The following is an 8,986-nucleotide window of genomic DNA, read 5'->3' on the forward strand; positions in this document are numbered from 1 at the left end:
GTAAGCCTGGAGGGGCTATGAAAAGCCTTTGGCAAGTAAGATTGAGGTGAACCCCAAGGCCTTCTATATGTACATCAAAAGCAAGAGGATGCCTCGGGAGAGGGTGGGACCATTCAATGATAAAAGGGGAAACATTTGTTTGGATGTGGAGAAAGTGAGTGAGGTACTTAATGAGTACTTTGTTTTAGTATTTACCAAGGAAAAGGATATGGAGGACCAGGAGATCAGTGTTGAGTTTATAAATATGTTAGGACATTTTGAGGTCAAGGAGGAGGAAATGTTGGGCCTCCTAATGTGTTAAGGTGCATATGTTCCCAGACCCTGATGGAATTTACCCCAGGTTATTGAAAGAGGCAATGGATGAGATTCCTGGGGCTTGATCAGTATCTTCAGGTCCTCTCTAGGCACAGGCGATGCTTGGTTGAAAAAAATCACACTTGTTGCATTGTGCTCTGAGCCCATAATCTTCTAATCTTTTTAACACTGACTTGAGCTTTTGGAGATGTTCCTTGTCATCCTTACCAGTAACAATGATGTCATCCAGGTAATACTGAGTGCCTGGTCAGTCTTGCAGCACCTGGCCCATAGCTTTCTGCTAGAGTGCAGGTGCAGATACTACAAAAATAAGCCTATTATAGTGATCAAAGCCTTCATGAGTGGTTGTGGTGAGAAACGCCTTGGATTCTTCTTCCATCTCCATCTGTAGGTGGGCCTCAGCTGCCCACTTTGCGGAAGTGTTTGCCTCCAGAAAGCTATTCTCTATGCAGGACAGAGGGTTTTGATCTAAAGTACAAAGTTCAAAGTACGATTTATTATCAGAGTACATATGTATCACCACATACAACCCTGAGATTCTTTTTCTGCGGGCATACTTGGCAAATCTCTAGAACAGTAACTGTAAACTGTAAACAAACTGTGCAAATACAGATATAAAAAGAGCATGACCATATACTTTGTGACACTATACTCCATCTGCTACTTCTTTGCCCATTCTCTTAATCTGTTTGCCCTTCTGTAGCCTCCCTACTTACTCAAAACTACCTTCCTCCTCACTAACCTTCAGAATATCTGCAAAGTTTGCAATAGAGCCATCAATTCCATTATCCAAATCATTGACATATAACGTAAAAAGAATCGAACCCAACACAGATCCTTGTGGAACACCACTGGTCTCTGGCAGCCAACCAGAAAAGGGTCTTTTTATTCACACTCTTTGCCTCCAGCCAATCAGCTACTGCTTTATCCATGCCTGAACTTTCCTGTAATACCATGGGTTTGTAGCTTTTTAAGGAGCGTCGTATGTGACACCTTGTCAAAGGCTTTCCGAAAATCCAAGTACACAACGTCAACTGATTCTTCTTTGTCTATCCTATTTGATATTTCTTCAAAGAATTCCAACAAATTTGTCAGGCAAGATTTTCCCTTGAGGAAACCATGCTGACTATGGCCTATTTTATCATGTGCCTCCAAGTACCCTGAGACCTTATCCTTAATAATCGACTTCAACATCTTCCAAACCACTGAGGTCAGACTAACTGGCTTGTAGTTTCCTTTTTTCTGCCTCCCTCCCTTCTTGAAGAGTGCAGCGACATTTGCAATTTTCCATTCTTCCAGAACCATTCCAGAATCTAGTGATTCTTGAAAGATCATTATTAATGCCTCCACAATCTCTTCAGCCATCTCTTTCAGAACCCTGGGATGTACACCATCTAGTCCAGGTGACTTATCTACTTCAGATCTTTCAGTTTCGCAAGAACCTTCACACACACTTCATGACCCTGACACCTAGAACTTCCACCATACTGCTTGTATCATCCACAGTGAAGACTGATGCAAAATACTTATTCAGTTCCTCTGCCATTTCCTTGTCTTTCATTACCATCTCTCCAGTATCATTTTCCAGTGGTCCAATATCCACTCTCACCTCTCTTTTACACTTTATGTTTCTGAAGAAACCTTTGGTATCCTCTTTACTATTATTGGCTAGCTTACTTTCGTATTCCATCTTCAGCTTCTTAATGGTTTATTAGTTGCTTCCTGTTGGTTTTTAAAAGCTTCCTTTTCCTCTAATTTCCCACTAATTTTTGCTATACTATGTAGATAGATACTTTATTGATCCCAAAGGAAATTACAGCATCACAGTAGCATTACAAGTTCACAGACACACAAATATTAGAAGAGAAGTAAGAAAGGATAAGTTAGCTCAAATAGTCTTATGTGGGGGGGGGGGGGGGGGGAGAGCGGGTTGGGTCATCACTTTCCCAGCAATAGTTATAGTTTAACTCATTATAGAGCCAAATGGCTGAGGGCAAGAAGGACCTCATATAGCACTCTTCAGAGCAGTACAGTTGTCTTAGTTTGTTACTAAAAGTGCTCTTCTGTTCAGCCAAGGTGGCATGCAGAGGGTGAGAATTGCCCAGAATTGCCAGGATTTTGCATATGGTCCTTTGTTCTACCCACAGCCTCCAGTGTCTCCAGTCTGACTCCTTTAATAGACCCTGTTTTTCTAATCATTTTATTGAGCCTGTTGGCATGACCCATGTTGATGCTATTGTCACAGCATACCACCAAATAGAAGATTGTACTGGTGGCAATAGACTGGTAGAACATGTGAAGGAGAAGCCTGCATACTCCAAAGACTTCAGTCTCCTCAGGAAGTAGAGGTGACTCTGTCCCTTCTGAACACAGCTTCTGTGCTGGTGCCCCACTCAAGTCTGTCATCCAGGTGCACCCCCAGGTATATGTAAATCCTCACCACATCCTCATCCTCACTATCAATAGTAACAGTGAGTAGTGCAGCCTTGTGCACCCTTAGTGTCTTCCAAAAGTCCATCACCATCTTCTTTGTCTTACTAGTGTTGAGCAGCAACTGATTTGGCTTGCAGCATTTAACAAAGTCCTCCTCTAGGGCACTGTATTCACCCTCGAATCCTGCCTTTATACACCCATATATGCTGAGTCATCAGAGAATTTCTGCAGGTGAAATGACTTGTTATTGTATCTAAAGTCCATGGTATACAGGGTAAACAGAAAGGGAGTCAATACAGTTGGCTGTGTGGCCCCAGTACCCTTGCTTTGGCTTTTATGTTGGCTTTGACTCCTCTTGTTAGCCATGACTGTGTCATCTTTCATTTAGAATACTTCTTCCTCTTTGGGATGTATATATCCTTTGCCTTCCGAATTGCTTCCAGAAGGTCCAGCCATTGCTGCTGTGCCATCATCCCTGTCATGTTCTTTTCCAATCAATTCTGGCCAACTCCTCTCTTACTGTGACTCCTCTGTAATTCTCTTTACTCCACTGAAATACTAATAAATCTGACTTCAGCTTCTTCTTCTCCTCAGATTTCAGGGTGTATTTGCTCATATTATGATCACTCCCCTCAAAGTTCTTTTTCCTTAAGCTCTCTAATCAATTCTGGTTCATTATACTACACCCAATCCAGAATAGCTGATTCCTTAGTGGGCTCAATCATGAGCTGCTCTAAAAAAAAAATATCTCAAAGACACTCTACAAATTCCTCCTCCTGGAATCCAGCACCAACCTAATTTTCCCAATCTACCTGCATATTGAAATCCCCCATGAGTATTGTAACTTTTCCCTTTGGTATGCATTTTCTATTTCCTGCAGTAATTTGTAGACCATATTCCTTCTATTGTTTGGGGGTCTGTATACAGCTCCCATCAGTCTTTTTACCCTCGCAGTTCCTTAGATCTATCCACAATGATTCAACACCTTCTGATCCTATGTCATCTCTTTCTAATGATTTGATTTAATTTTTAACCAATAGAGCAATACCACCTCCTACCTGTCTTTTCAATACAATATGTGTCCTTGGACATTAAGCTCCCAGCTATAAACTTCTTTCAGCAATGATTCTGTCACAATGTGGGGGCAAGCGTGCTGGGGGAGGACCCAAATACAGGACACAAAACTCTGTTTGTGGGGTTAACTAAATAGAGTTTATTACCAGTTACAAGGACAGACGTGACGCAAGGAAAGAACAGAGAGAAATCAAGGAGAGCAAAGTGGAAACGGGAATAGGCCTAATGGACAAGGACTCAGGGTCTGGGCTAGGACCTGGAGCTCGGGGATCAGAGCCAGGACTTGGAACATGGACCTCGGAGTCAGGACTGAATACTTGACTCCCGGAGCTTGGACTTGATGCTTGAACCTCGGAGCTTGGACTTGATACTCGAACACAGGACATAGAACACTGAGCCGGGAATCCTCCTTTGACACAGGACAGAGTCAGGACTCTTCTTATTCATGGGACAGACTCAGACACAGAACATAAAACACTGAGGTGGGAATCCTCCTTAGACACAGGACGGAGTCGGGACTCTTCTCGACACAGGGTCAGGACCCTTCTAGGGTACAGGGCCGGGACCCCTTTTAGACACAGGACATGGATACGGAGACCACACAATGATAGACAGTACTATAACTGGGCACAAGTTCGCTCCATGCAGCGGTGAGCCCTTGACTCACACTGGCGGTTTAACTTTGACGGACCCGCTCTGGCAAGGGAAGGCGGCTTGCTGGCACTTGCATCGGGAGGCAACTTGGCTTGCTCCAGCAAGAAACCTAGTTGGCTCCGGCTAGATGGCTTTGGCTCACACTAGCTTCGGTGACTTCGTTAATGCTCCATAACGCTCTCACACTGAACGACTGAAGCCGGAGACTTATAAACAGCCAGTTCAGTCGAGAGTAAATTGCCTTTAATCACTAAGCCCGAGAGACATGGGAAAACAGGGAATTAAAGGGAAACAAGGAGTTAACGGTCCGGATCGTAACACAAACAAGGTAAATTTAAAGGGAACCCAATCTGGACCATGACAGATTCAGTAATGCCTGGAACATCATACATGCCAATCTGCAACTGTGCTTCAGGTTCATCTATCTACCTTATTCCATAAACTGCATGCATTCAAATATAACAACTTCAGTCCTATATTTACTCGTTTTGGTTTTGTCTGCCTTTTACATTGCAACTCACCCTATTGATTTATCAACAGCCTATCCTCACTACACATTGTCTCTGTAAACCAGCTACCTCATCTTCAGCACTATCATCCACCTTTCCTTCAATACTTCTTGCATTGAATATTGGCAGCTCAGGACACTAGTCACACCATGCTCAACCTTTTGATTTTTAACTTACCAACATCTGCATCCACACCTCTCCACTAACTGTTCTAGCACTTTGCAACCCTGCAACTCTAGTTTGAACCCCACTATAGAGCATCAACAAACCTTCCTGCTAGGATATTAGTTTCCCTCCAGTTGAGGTGCAAACCATCCAGTCTTTACGTGTTTCTCCTTCCATGGAAGACATTTCACTGTTACAAATGTCATCTACTTTCAATACTGAGTTGATGGTGACAAAATCACCACAGGTCCTGACAGACTCATCCAACGGCTACTGAGACCAATTGTGTTGTCCATAGGCTCCACTCAACCTTGGAAAGTATTCCCTCAGCCTCAATGGAATTTAGCTCACTGGTTACTTTATCATGTATGGCATAAGGAACTGGACAGGCTTTGTAAAATGTGGGTGTGGTACTTTCATTTAACACTAATTTACCCTTGATATGCTTGAGTTTTCTAATGCCATCCTTGAACATTACTGTGGCATCATCCAGTACGTTTCTTAATTTGCTTGTCGGTTGTTGTATTTCACTGTTACAAATGTCATTCTCACAGGAATTATCTTTTCTCCAGAATAAGTTCTTAGTTGGATATCTGCTGGCCTCAGTTCAGCATCTTTGAAATACCGTTCAAACTCATTTTGTGTGATGACTGAAACAGCTGAGTAAGTGTCCAACTCCATTTAAATTAATTTTCCATTCACTTCTAGTGTAAGCTATAGGCTTGTCTATTGTTATTTTTTTTCATATTAAGACTCAAGGCTTCCCAGTCCGGTGTCACTCTCATCATAATCAGGCTTTTTATCAACAGCAGGCAGATTTGTGCTCTTTTTGAAAATGCAGCATGACTTTTAATCTTTTACACTTCCCTGTGCAGTTGATTTATTTTCATTTGCCTGACATACTCTTTGTATATGTCCTCTTTGTTATATTTTCTGCAAGGTTCACCTTTAAACCTGCATTGGTTTGGTTTATGTGAGCCCTTGCCATTATGGTAACACAATGTACTCAGCCAGGCTGGTTTCTGTTTAGATGTTGCAATTTTGCTCACACTCACTTTCATTCCTGACTGCAACTCAATTGTGTCTCTGGCTGTGGCTTCTATTGACAGAGTGATTTCAAATGCTCTTTTCAATGTGAATTGTGCATCAGTTAGGAGCCGTTTTTGAATGTTTTCTTTAAATATCCCCAAACTAAGTGATCTCTCAGTGCATCATTAATCCCAGCACTGAATGGACAATGCTCGAACAATCTTTTCAATTCAGCAATGCAAGCTGAAATGGATTTGTCTTCCTTTCACTTCCACTTACGAAACCTAAAATATTCCACAATTAACAATGCTTTTGGTTCTAAATGTTGCTGCATTACTTTCATATCAGCAAAACTTATTTCAGCATGTTTGTTTGGAGCAGTCAAACCTCTAAGAAAACTATATGCTTTTCCACCTGATGCACTGAGTAAAACTGCACTCGCTTCTCATTAGCTATTTCATTTGCTTCTGAATAGTGCTTACTGTAGATTCCGGACTACAGAGCGCACCTGATTTTAAGCCGCTGGCTCTAATTTTAGAAATAAAATCATTTTTTTAATTGTAAAGGCCGCACCGGATTTTAGGCCGCAGGTGTCCCACGTTGTAATATGAGATATTTACACAGAAAGATATTACACGTGAGGATTTTTTTAACTTTTAATTAAATCCATATGGTAACAAAAACAAATACATATTGCAAATGCTTTTTTTCGAACCGTGCCCGTACGCGGCTACTTTTAAATATACGTTGCGTATACTTCTTTACTGAACAACATTCCAATATCTCCTAACGACTGGTAAAAAATATATATACTGCAGCCTACCAGGAAAAGTTATTGATACCTTTAACTTAAAAGCAGATTTCGCTCAGATCCAAAGCCGCTCGCGTAATGCGCTCCCCCCTCCTTTCCGTTTCATCGCAAACGGCATTTAAAAGCAGAGTTCGCTCAGATCCAAAGCCGCTCGCGTAATGCGCTCCCCCCTCCGTCCTGTTTCATCGCAAACGGCATTTAAAAGCAGAGTTCGCTCGGATCCAAAGCCGCTCGCGTAATGCGCTCCCCCCTCCTTTCCGTTTCATTGCAAACGGCATTTTCCCACAAGACACCGCGAAACCGGGTGTGTCGTCATAGCATCCCGCGATGTAGTACAGAAAACAAATATAGTTTAAACTAAGTAGGGTAGGTAGCACAATGCTTCGAGTGTTTTCCATGTTGATGAGGGTGAGTACAAATGACTGATTTACAATAATTTAATTGTGAAAGTGCGCTTGATTTATCGTACAATTTCATTGGACCTCTGTGAACTACTCATCAATTTTATTGGTCTACTGTTTACGAGGCGGCATGAAAAAAACCATGCATTAGCCGCTCCGGATTATTGGCCGCAAAGTTCAAAGCTGTTCAAAATGTGGGAAAAAAGTAGCGGCTTAAAATCCGGAATCTACGGTAATTCACTCTTCATACATATTTCAGTTATCTTTTTTGCAATCACATTCTTCTATCTTTCCAATGTAGCCAGCATTTCTGCTTTTATAAATTTATTGTTATTATCACCTGGTACTCACTGCTAATGAACTTGCGATTTCGTCCATCCCCTGTGTTTTTTTGAACTCAAACATCTTCTCATCTTCTGAAGAAAGTTTGCTGCACTTTTTAAAAAACATGGATGGCTCATCGCGCTTCAATAGGTCAGTTGTCATCTCAGGTTCATTTTAAAGCTTACTCATCACCACTGTTAAGTTTTATAACTCCAGAAATTAATCAAAAGGAAAACACAGGGAAACCGGGATAGAAGTGTACTCAGTTTTATTTTTACTTTGAGTGAGGCAAACATACGATGTGGTGGTGCGATGATGTATTCCAATCATATAACCAATAATGAATTAAGTAAACACCAAAGAAAGCTTCATCAAACAATATATTTACAATATTACTCAAATATTACTGAAATATTTAAATACAGAACTGGATAACTATTGTTTCCTTGACTTCATTTCTGAGCAGGCCTCAAAATCAGAAGTTAACAATCCCATCTCAAATGGCTGGCAACATTTAGATAATAATTTCTAAGAAACAAACAAGCTCACAGAGAAGTAATGAGTAGAATAATATAGCTAATATGCATCTCTCCTTTTCTTATTTCTATGTCCTTCAAGCTATTATTTTTCAGATTTGACAAAGTAGGATTGTACCTGAAACAGCAAGTTTTTATAGAAAGTTAAAAACAAATTAGTGATGAGATTATTTTGCCATCTATTTAATCTCTTCTGGTTTCTAGCCTATTGTAAAGCTTTCCTTTATTTCTCACCCCTGTTTCTCTGCACCAAAAAAAATTCAGCTTTCATAGATCTGGTTAAAAATCACAGGCCTGAAACTTATCTCTATTTCTTTCTCCACAGCTTTTGCCTCACCTGCTTTGTATTAATGGCATCTTCAGTTTTATTTCAGATTTCCAACAACTCCAGTGAACACTTTTCCCCAGAAGTCAGATTGAAAGTCTTTATTCATCTATTTGTTAACTAGATGTCAAAGAATATTGATAATGTTTTTTTCCAGCATTCCACTTCTAATTTTCCAATACTAATCCCTTACACTGTTTGAACATTGGTATTCCACTAACTTCTGTTCAAGAACTTTGAACTTACTCTGACTCCAGCACAACATTCCCTCTACTTTTTTTATTACATCTGCGTGGACCAACCATTGCTCTGAGCAGAAAATGTCCTGAAAACTACATGACACTTTAATAAAACATTATACAAAAGAAAATTCCAACTCCATGACAACAAGGCTATGTGCAAGGGAGGAT

The sequence above is a fragment of the Hemitrygon akajei genome, chromosome 2 (genome assembly GCF_048418815.1).
Source record: "Hemitrygon akajei chromosome 2, sHemAka1.3, whole genome shotgun sequence".
NCBI lineage: Eukaryota > Metazoa > Chordata > Chondrichthyes > Myliobatiformes > Dasyatidae > Hemitrygon > Hemitrygon akajei.